Source organism: Sarcophilus harrisii, chromosome 2 (assembly GCF_902635505.1).
Source record: "Sarcophilus harrisii chromosome 2, mSarHar1.11, whole genome shotgun sequence".
Lineage (NCBI taxonomy): Eukaryota > Metazoa > Chordata > Mammalia > Dasyuromorphia > Dasyuridae > Sarcophilus > Sarcophilus harrisii.
Genome location: NC_045427.1, coordinates 481774740 through 481785699, shown reverse-complemented (window position 1 = coordinate 481785699; position 10960 = coordinate 481774740). Strand labels below are relative to the sequence as shown.

Genomic DNA, 10960 nt, shown 5'->3' with positions numbered 1-10960 from the left:
AAAAATCACTTTCTTCCATTTCCTCCATTTTACAATTGGGAAAACTGAGATCTGGAAAGGAAAACGATTTATCTCATGTCACAATGTTAAACGTCAAAGGCAAAAATAATTCAGCAAAATAATTTTTCTCCTACATTTTAAGTTTTTCATACTGATTTCCCCAAATTTCCTTATCTCAGGCCCATTTTATTTCTTGTTTCTGTTCCCCTCACAGTGCTATCCCAATTTAAATGACACAATTAATGTTCTATATTCTAAGGTTCCTTGCAGCTCTAATAAGAAGGGAATGAGGGAACAAGCATTTGTTAAGACCTATTATGTTCCAAACACTGTGTTGAACACTTTACAAATGAGATAGTAGAAGGAATGCTTATACTTTAAATCAGAAAGGTCTGGGTTCAAATCCTGCCAAGATCCGAATTCCTCTTCTACTGGATTCAAATGCTACTTTAAATGGCCTTGAAGGTTCTTTCCAATTCTAAATCTATGAAACTTTGTGTATATATATATATATTCTAAGCACCAACAACTATTTCCCAGATTGAAGATCAAGACTATTGGGGTAGGGCGGAGGAATCTCCCTCCTTCTAGTAAATGGTTCAGGATCTAGGTTGACCCCATTGGGTTCCTTAAGAAATTTCTCTGGGATTTGCCCAGGAATCTGGGACGGCTCACATGGGGTCAAGATGGAGATGACATTATCTTTGTGTTTGGCGCCCTCTAGAGCCTGATATCCTGAATAAAATCTCCTCTTGGTCATTGGTCCCAAACTCCTCCTGGTCCTTGAAGCCCTGCTACTCCCAGGACCCTTCAGCCATTTCAATTTCCAAAGTTTCTCTTATTTCCTGAGACCATTTTGGAAGTCCTCCTTAAGAGAACATCATCAGCCTTATACTAGAGAAGGACCGTATTTTACCTAAGCACACAGTAGGGATTTTATAAATATTTGTTGAATGAATAGCTAACCCAGCCCTCCAGTGATAAGAACAATGGATTTAGTAGCAGACTGTATTCTTTCTATAGAGCTCTAAAGCCCGGATGTAATCACATTTTGGAAGTCAGTGGAAATTATGGACCCTGCTAAATACTTACCAGTTCCAGGGAAGCTTAAAGTTTACAGAGGCCATGTGACCCTTTTAATTTATGTTTGTTTATTTTTGGTGGAAGAGTACAAGGTGTATGATCTCACTGGTTTAAGCAATTCTGAGCGAAGAAATTCCTTCTACCAATACAGATCTGTATCTGCTTTGCAACATAGCATGAGAGAGTTGCCTAGGACACTTAGGTTGATGGAATCACGTATCTTGAATTCTTCTTGACTCTAAGGTCTCTCATTATTCACTTCACCATCTACCTCAACCCCTTTTATTTTTCACATTATTTTCCAACTCCTGATAGAAGCAGAGACAGTTTTTACCTTGTTAGTTGATTTCTAGCTCACAAATATTTCACTCGTTGTGTAAAGACCATGAAGTTTGTCTTCTAAAGCCTTTATTATCAGAGTAAGACTTGCAAGATAACACTGGGCTCTCTTTTTCTCTGACAAATTTTTGACAAGCTTCATTTTTGGAAAAAAAAAAACTTTAAAAACAAAACCAAGATCCTTCACCCAAGTATATATATATGGCCATCCATATAGGGGATCTTCATAGCCCTTTCCATATTAGGAAAGACCCTTTACTGTGGCTGCCCAGATGATAAATCAAACAAGGAATGGCAATGGAATTGTGTCTGAAGTTGATGGAGCTTGACAAATGCCTTTTCCCCCCAGGGGTCTCATTAAGAGCCTGGTATCAAATAGGCTCCTGGTCTTGGGAAGCTTACCTTTTTCTCCATGGAAAATGTATACTTCTGGCAAGTGAAAGGTATTAATACTAAAAACCTTCATTTCTTCCTTCCCTCTAGGTTCTCACTCTCTCTCCTTTCCTCCATCTACATCCATCTCTCTCTCTCTCTCTCTCTTATACATATGTTCAAGATGTGATACCCTGGGTTATTTTTCCTCCAAAAAAGGAAGTGGAGGTTAAATCTTGATCTGATTCTCCTTATTCAGATGCAAAATCTTTGACCTTCAGAGACTGGTTCGGTTATCCCAGTGATACATTCACCCTTAAGAGTTTGGTCCAAAACAAGAAAATTGTGGCCAGGATCAATCTAAATGTACCATACAATTTAGCTCTTATTGTTCATTTATAGGTTTATCTTATGTCGCCTAACAAAATTGATAGCTGCTTAATGACAGGGGCCACATTGGTTTGTGGCTTCTACAGGGCCTATACAGCACAGTGCTGAGCAAACCACAAATCCCAAAGAAAGATATGTGGTCTTAAGGTGGGAGAGAAAGACTGAGATGGCACCTCTGAAATCCTGGCCTGTGGCAAAGCTCAACTCTCAGGCTCACCCCAAAACCAAGAGGGAAAATGGGGGAGTCAAGCTGAAAGGAGCCTATCCAATTACCATCTTCACTTCCACGATGCGGCAAATTGTTGTAGGCTATGGGCCACATCTACACCTCACAAAGTGAGTTAAGAATATTTTTTCCCTGCAGTTTGACAAAATATTTTGGAGTCATATTATGGTGGTAGAAATTTGTGGTGATATTGTGGGGGTTTCTGTCCGCCAGCGGACGTGGTCTGCGGTGTCCTATCATGCGATAGTATCCAACCCTCTCATTTTACTGATGAGGAAACGGACACCCAGAGAGATCAAATGGCTTAACAAGGTCACACAGGGAATGAATACTAGAGCCAGGATTCTGTCCACTCCATTTCCTTCTATACCAGGCAGACACTTGACATTTAGCATCTAGCTTCTCTTAAACCGCAGGTTCTCTTTTGAAGAATATTACTTGGATTCAGATAATATCCCAAAGAACAGAGGAAGATTTCATGAGAAAGGGAAAAAAAAAAACACAAAAAAAGACCTTTAAAAACATCAAAACAAAAACAACATAAAAAGAGAAGGAAAAGCAATAGGTCCACACAAAGGGAAAAGAGAGGACAGTCCAGGTAGTGTGTTTAATTGGTGCGACACTGACAACATACACAACACAGAGCACTAGGGGAGGGGTTGGGGGCAGTTAAGGTGAGGCATGCAATTTGGCCCACACAGGCACCTATAATATTCAGCATCTCTAACATCTGGCAGCCTGTAACAACAGGGACTGGAAACCGCTCACAGCCATGACACTATCTTTGCATCTTTATCTCTCTCTCTCTCACATACACACACACACACACACACACACACACACACACACACACATACAGTTCCAGGCAGAAAGGCATCTCCAGCAGGGAAGAAGGCAGACTAGCAAGCAAGCCAACCAAAAAAATGAGAAAGGCTCCTACCACCCAAAAAACTTTGCTGCTTTTTAAGAACTGCCTAATTTGTTTCCAAACAAGACAAAACTCCTAAGTGGGGAAACAATCAGAATTTATAATGCTTTCTATTTACATGTCACTTTCAGCTTTGCAAAGTGACCACTTCAGTCCATCATCTCAGGATCCCCATAACAACCCTGTGAGGTGGGTGGGACCAGGTGACGACTGCCCTTGGACAGTCCGTCCTGTACACACAGAGTGGGAGTGCCGTGCCTGCCTACATATAGGAAGTCAGTGAGCAGAGCAGGAGGGGGCAGGAACCAAAACATTCTGAAGCTGTAGCCCTGTGAGCTGTCCCAGCTACAAAAGGTATTTATGGAAAATGAGGGAATTAGACTAGATGGCCCTCGAGGTGCTTTCAAACTCCAGATTTATGAGTCTGAAGCCGATGTTAGTCCCCCAAGACAAGGAGTGGGGAAGAGAATTCACAAAGGGGAAGGGGACCTGGAATTTACCCATCTCAGAGAGTAAAAGGCAACAGGACTACTGAGGGCCCATTACTATAGGTAGAGAGGCTGACCGTGGTTATACAACAGAAGATGGGACCAGCTTCATTATTCAACAAAAACTTTATTCATTCAAAAATCAATCATTGGAATTATTCTGCAGATATCTTAAAAAAAAGGGCAAGGCTTCAGATCACAGTGACCATAACCTAATTAATTCCGACATCCCTGGGGGTGGGGTGGAGGGGTGGGGGAAAGTGGTATCAGACCTGGGTAGGGGTTGAGAAATAATTGAAAGAGACATTGTCGGAAAACTGGAACCAGAAGCCTAAAGCATTTTCAAACCAAAGCGTCCTTCCCACCCAAATCTCACTTCCTTGTCCATAAAAACAGCAGAAATCACCTGGCTGACTAACCAAATAGCCATCCCTCAGTGGAAGAGTTGGTGCAGTTATAACTTATTACCACCAGGGAGTGTACATGGGTCTCAGTATCCTGCTCCAAAACTCAAGACTCAGTTTTCCTAGGTCAACAGCAGAGACAGATTTCTGGAAGAAACCGTTTCCTGGCCTGCAGTTACTGAGCATGAGGAGCCACTTTCTAGAACAAGGAGATAGTGTCCCTTTAAGAAAAGACTGACATCTGTCATAAGGAAGTTTGTTGTCAAACTTAAAAGCATTTCATAAGGAAGAGATGTCAGTATAAATGATGCGTACGTTTATCTTAACGTTACTTGAAATGCTTCACGGTTAAATATTTAATCACTAGAAAATTATGAAATTCTCATAAGTTACCATCAACAAAAGTAGGAAGCAGACATGTTGGGAGGCAAAGGCTGGGATTGGAGCTGGGGATCAGCAGGGAGTAGGAGCAGACACAGCAGGGAACAGCCCAGAATCTTCAAGTTTCTTGTCCCCAGATAGATTAGATGGAATACATGGTATTAGCTCTAGTCTTCCCACCTGGCACCTGGCATCTGGGCATCCCTGGAAGAGATGCTTGTCACTTGTGAGCAAAGAGGCCAGAATCCAGAAAAGCGGCTCTAAAATAAGTCCAGGAATCATGCAGAAAAATTAGTAGAGGTGGGAGAAATTCCTTCAGAAATTAGGGCACAACATAAAGGCTTCTTAAAGAACTTGTGGACCAGGGAACTTGCAAGGGAAACAAATTAGACTAAGTGGAGGGTGGGGAGGGATGGAAGATAATAGGGAAAGACTGGAGTGATGTTTTCTATGGGAATCTAGCTTTCAGGTAGGTCTTTACAACCTGAAGCAAGGAAATAATGACTGACTCGCATCTCCACCAACAAGTTAAGAAAAGGTTTCTTAGAAAGCACAGTGCTGCCTTTGTGGAACATGCATGTCACTAAGAGGAAGAGGGAAGAAGGTAGAGTCTTCTAGAGGGGAAACTGAGTCCAAAAAAAAAAGGAAAACAACTTTCCTGGGGTCGCTTAAGGAAGGGGCAGCACAACTTTCAAATCCCAAGTCCAAGCCCCTGGTACCTCAAATGGATCTCACTAGACACAAAAATGATCTTATGTAAGAAGGCATGAATAAAATGACTGCCCCCTTCCTCCAAAACCACATGAGTCAAGATACACAGAATCCCTTCCATAAGGGGGCAGAAGAGGAAAGCACAGTATTTAGTCATAAGACCAATTCAAAAGCAGCAGTAAGGTCAACGTTTGTGAATCCTGTCATTCAAAAGCCATATGTATGGTCCTAGTCCCTAAGCAGCCATTGAAAGACTCCAAGAAACTTATCCCAAATTTAGTCTGAGATGGGACAAAGGAATCGACATTGTATCCAAAGGAAATCTTAATTCAAATGAAATAATATTTGTACAGCAAAGACACTCAGCACAGTGTCTGGTATATAATAGGTGCAATATAAATGCATATTCCCTTCCTTTCCACCAATTCACCAGGAAATATTTACAGTTACCAGAGACATTTTTAAGGTTCATCAAACACTGTATTGGTATATAGCACCCACATCAATTAACCCCTATAAAATGGAGAAAGTACCCATCTGCTAAAGATCTGTTTACAAAGGGTCAATTACTTGTGTGGAAACAGTCCTCAAGAGAAAAATATAAAAGGTAATGAAGAATTTGAGACTGGAGGCAAGAAGGTATGTCTATTAACAGCTTCCCACTCTTAACTCTGCACTGCAGTGGTGGACAGGAAAGAGAAAGCCAGAAAACTGCTGACTTTCTTTTTATTCACAAAGAAAAAAGGGGTACTGAATGATGTATTTTGGGGGAAGGGGAGTGAAGGAAACCAAACATTTCTACCCTTACTATCAATCGTAATCCACCCTGGCTAGATACAATTTACCTTCTCTTTGAAAGAACCAAATCTCAAAGAGAGTCAAACAGATAACTAACTTTGACCATCAGGCACCTCAAGGCACCAAGGAGTTCTGAGCACAGCAAGCAAAAGACAGACTTACTACATTAGCTAAAATTCATCTGAGGGTTTTCTCTTAAGCTATCAGAGGACCCTGATATTATTGACTGATGGTTACTTCTCTTATGGAGCCCTGGATCAAGGGAATGGAACAAGAGAAAAGTCACATCAAGAGATGACTCTGGTGCTTCTCTAGGTCCTGAGAATATGAGCTCAACCTTCCCCCTTGTAGAAGATCAGAGCTCATACCTTAAGAGTCAGAAGAGACCTTAGAGATTCATGTAGTCTAATTCCCTCATTTTACCCATGAGGAACCTGAGGCTTAGAGTCAGGAAGCAGCTTGCCTAAGATCATAAAGCAAATTAAGGGCATAAATGGAACTTGAATCCAAGTCTGATTTTCCTGCCTACTGTCTTTTCACTAAGTGATCAACTGCCTCTCTGCTTGACACTGATAATTTTCTATCTCATATGGTCTTTAACATCTGGTTGTGGAGCTTAAGAGGGGGAAGATTGCTCCCATGTAGACTTCTCTGGTCCAACCCAGCTGTCCTTGCTAAATGAAAAACTTTAGAAGCTGAGCCTTCAGATTTAGAAGGGAGCTAAAACTATCTTTCCATAGCTAACCCAGCAAAGGTGCTATCCATTTTTAAGAGATGACTATGGAAAGTAAGAAAGCTCAAAAATGGGTCAGGAAGAATACAGGCTTAAACAACAGTGCCTACTCAATCTTTGATCCAAGAAATTCCTCCACAAGCCATCTGGTTGAGCTTAAAAAGATTCCTTACCCATAAGCTGATAGCTTACAAGAGAAAGCCAAGAGAGTTCTCTCGGAAGTAGACAAAGAGAGAAAATCTAACCAAGAATCCCTAACTTGCTCATACCTAATCCCATCCCCAAGTGTGTTGAGGTTCTTGGGAGGGGAGAACAAGCCTGAACCTAATAAGAAGAATTTTTATACTGTTTCCCCAGGGAGAAAGGGAGATATTTGAAAATGCTAGAGAATGAAGCCATGAGATTCCTCTGAACCCCCCCTCAATCCCTTGGAGTTACAATAAGAGGCGAAGATCAGAATAAGGATTCCAACAGCAGTGAGATGGGCGCAGCAAGGAGAGCCCCCAAGACTCCTAAGAAAGAGGATGATTGGAGTTTTAGGGAAACAAATGGCTGGAGGAGAAACTTTGGGTTAGGACCTAAACAGATTCTAAAAAACTACATATCAAAAGGAAGATATAGTAGAGTGTTTAGAGAGGATGATCAGCCACCAAGTCCAGAATGCCCCTTTCCCTCAAAAGAGACACCTTTGTCAGAGAAGGGCAGAAAGAACAAGGAACTATGGAAAGAGAGAGAGAGGGATGTGGCCTCCGAAATGTTCAAGATTATCTGCCCAGAATGGGATTCTTAAGTTTTCAGGTAAGGGCAGATGTCAACCAAGTCATGCTGGGTGCCAGCTGTTTCCAAGGCCAACTCTTTAGAAACGCGGCAGGGCAGGGAGAGTGGAAGAACAAAAACAGAAAGATCAGGTTGCTAATTCTTAAGTGATTGACATTAATTGTCACTGCAATAGAACTAAATTTATAAGGCATGTTCTCTACAGGCCGGTCATAACTCCCAATCATCTGGCTAAGGAAAAGTGTGAACAGCTGTGAACAGCCAGGTCTGGCACATTATCCTCTCCATTTTAGACTCAAAGGAAAAATAAGATGGCAGGACATTCATCAAACATCAAAGGAAACAAAAAGTTACATGACATCACCCATGGAACTCTCTGGTTGGCTTTCTGTTTGTCCTTCCCACTAAAAGCTTTGGCAACATTTTCTAGAATATCATGGTTTAGCTATTTTTCTCGATTTCCAAAAAGAGGTAGAGCTCTTCCCAAGAAATAGTCAGGAGGCTATTGCCTGACAGACTCAATAGAATGTAAGCCCCTTACGCGGCAGGAATGTTTTGTTTTTGTCTTTATATTTTCAGAATCTACCACACTTGCACTTAGTAGGAGTTAAATAAATGGTTGTTCATTAATGAACATAAATTCATTGATTTGACTTAATGTCGAATTGATGGACAGCTATCTCTTTGAACAAGCTTCTTTCCCTATAATTGTTCACCCAGTGGACCCAAAGATGCCTCGGTTCAATAAACATGTAGGTAAGTGTCTACTAAATGTGAGCCAGAGGAATACAGATATATCTTGTGTCTCTCCTCAAAAAGGAAAAATTGGGGGAGGGGAGGAATATGCTGAATGGGAAGGTTTGGGAATCATTTGCAAGTCTCCCAAAAGGGAGGCTACTTAAGTTTTTGGCTAATAGCAGCTTTTCACTCTTCTGTGAATAGGATGGATTTTCCCTTCTCTAAGCTCTTTACTAAAAGAATTGATTGAGTTCTTTCCCCAAACAGGTTTTTTTTTTGGTGCAACCTTTTAAGAAACTCAATTTCTCTAATCTGCCCAAGACATAAAAGCAAGAAGCAAGAAAGGCAACCAGGCCAAATGAAAATCTGAATGCAAAAGCAGCTGGGGTCTCTCTCTGACATTGAGCATGAAAATCATGCAGAAGAATGCTGGGGAGGGGGTAGGGAAGGGAAAGTAGAGGAAGAGAATGGGAGAAAGGATAAAGATAAGGGAAAGGAGAAAGCAATGAGGAAGCAAGGGAACCCAGGGAAGCAAGCATCTGGAAGAGAGATGGGTATATAACCCTTTCAAGAATTTCATCCCTAACCCCACTCCAAAAACCAAGCACAGTATCTGGGAAAGTATTTTTGGCTTCTTGGCCACTGTGGGCCACCGTCCTCCTGAGCGAGCATGGGGGGCGCGTGCACATGTAAACGTTTTGCCCCTGGATACTTGGGGGCTCAGACATACCAGACAGCAGCAACAGTTAACAACCAATAAATAAAGATATTGATCATATATATGTATAAAAAAACTCACTTTCCCACAAAAAAACACAATACTGATATCACGAAAAAATAATAATGATAATAATTAATAATAATAAATCATCCTAGCCCCACAGGTTGTTTTGCTGCTAAAAGGACCGGATGACAAGAAACATCCATCATCTCCCAAATACATCTGGCCCAAACCAAGAACAAAAGAGATATCTTCCCAACAATCGTTCCAGCCACCAGTAGGAAGGAAGCTGGAGAGTTTTCTGAATAACCCAGGACCATTATCATTCTTCAGTCTACATTTTCTAGAACAGAAGGGCATTTTAAAAAATGTCTGTTCCAAATGAAAAATAAAAGCAGGGGCATGAGAGAGAAACAACGAGGCTCTTCTGTGATGCAAAGGTGGCCTTGTTCTGCAGATGATCGCCGCTGTTTTTCCTCCGACAAGCAGAAGTTGGCAAATGGAGATAGTGACTTCAGGGCACAGTAAGGGGATGCGGAGGGTGAGAAGGGGCAGGGGAAAGGGACCTCACATTTTGTGTGCAGCCCTGCTGTGCGTAAAGGAAGGCTGGAGAGAGACAAGTGGACGAGCTTCATTACTGAGGTGGTCTGATGGCACAGAGGGAGGCAGGCAGTCTGCAGGCATCTGAAAAGTAGAGCATTAGGAACACAGGGTTAAGAAAGCATCTACTTGTATCGTGGGTTGTCTGAGGGAGGTTGCAGTATCTCCCTCTCCTTTAGAAAGAGAAAATACTCATTCTATTGCTGAGACCCTATAGCAGGGTCTGCAAACTCACCTAGCCCATCCTATAGAGCTAGCCCAAACTAGTTCATGCTTCACTCCTCATTCAGATATCCACTTAGATTATCCTGATATCCTGTTTTATAGCTGTCCTGAAACCACGACCCCAGATCCTGAGACTCACCTGCTTGATTTTAGAACTCCTACCCAAGGGCTGAGTCACCTGGATTTGTAAATAGTAAATGGATGTTGGTGGAATTGTGAACGAATCCAACCATTCTGGAGAGCAATTTGGAACTATGCTCAAAAAGTTATCAAACTGTGCATACCCTTTGATCCAGCAGTGTTACTACTGGGCTTATATCCCAAAGAGATCACAAAGAAGGGAAAGGGACCTGTATGTGCATGAATGTTTGTGGCAGCCCTTTTTGTAGTGGCTAGAAACTGGAAACTGAGTGGATGCCCATCAGTTGGAGAATGGCTGAATAAATTGTGGTATATGAATATTATGGAATATTACTGTTCTGTAAGAAATGACCAACAGGATGATTTCAGAAAGGCCTGGAGAGACCTACACGAACTGATGCTGAGTGAAATGAGCAGGACCAGGAGATCATTATATACTTCAACAACAATACTATATGATGACCAGTTCTGATGGACCAGGCCATCCTCAGCAACGAGATCAACCAAATCATTTCCAATGGAGCAGTAATGAACTGAACCAGCTACGCCCAGAGAAAGAACTCTGGGAGATGACTAAAAACCATTACATTGAATTCCCAATCCCTATATTTATGCACACCTGCATTTTTGATTTCCTTCACAAGCTAATTGTACAATATTTCAGAGTGATTCTTTTTGTACAGCAAAATAATGTTTTGGTCATGTATACTTATTGTGTATCTAATTTATATTTTAATGTACTTAACATCTACTGATCATCCTGCCCTCTGGGGGAGGGGGTGAGGGGTAAGAGGTGAAATATTGGAACGAGGTTTGGCAATTGTTAATGCTGTAAAGTTACCCATGTATATATCCTGTAAATAAAAGGCTATTAAATAAAAAATTAAAAAAAAAAAAAAGTTATC

General features: G+C 41.5%; 1 protein-coding gene across 1 annotated transcript in view; it reads right to left on the bottom strand.

Annotated features, from left to right (window-relative positions):
* Positions 1-1474: 1474 nt before the first annotated feature.
* The window catches only part of NCS1 (neuronal calcium sensor 1), a 97798-nt gene continuing 88312 nt past the window's right edge, over positions 1475-10960 (bottom strand). The window contains exon 8 of the mRNA XM_003757402.4: positions 1475-9773. The gene's annotated coding sequence lies outside the window, so the exon portion shown is untranslated. The remainder of the gene's footprint in view (positions 9774-10960) is intronic.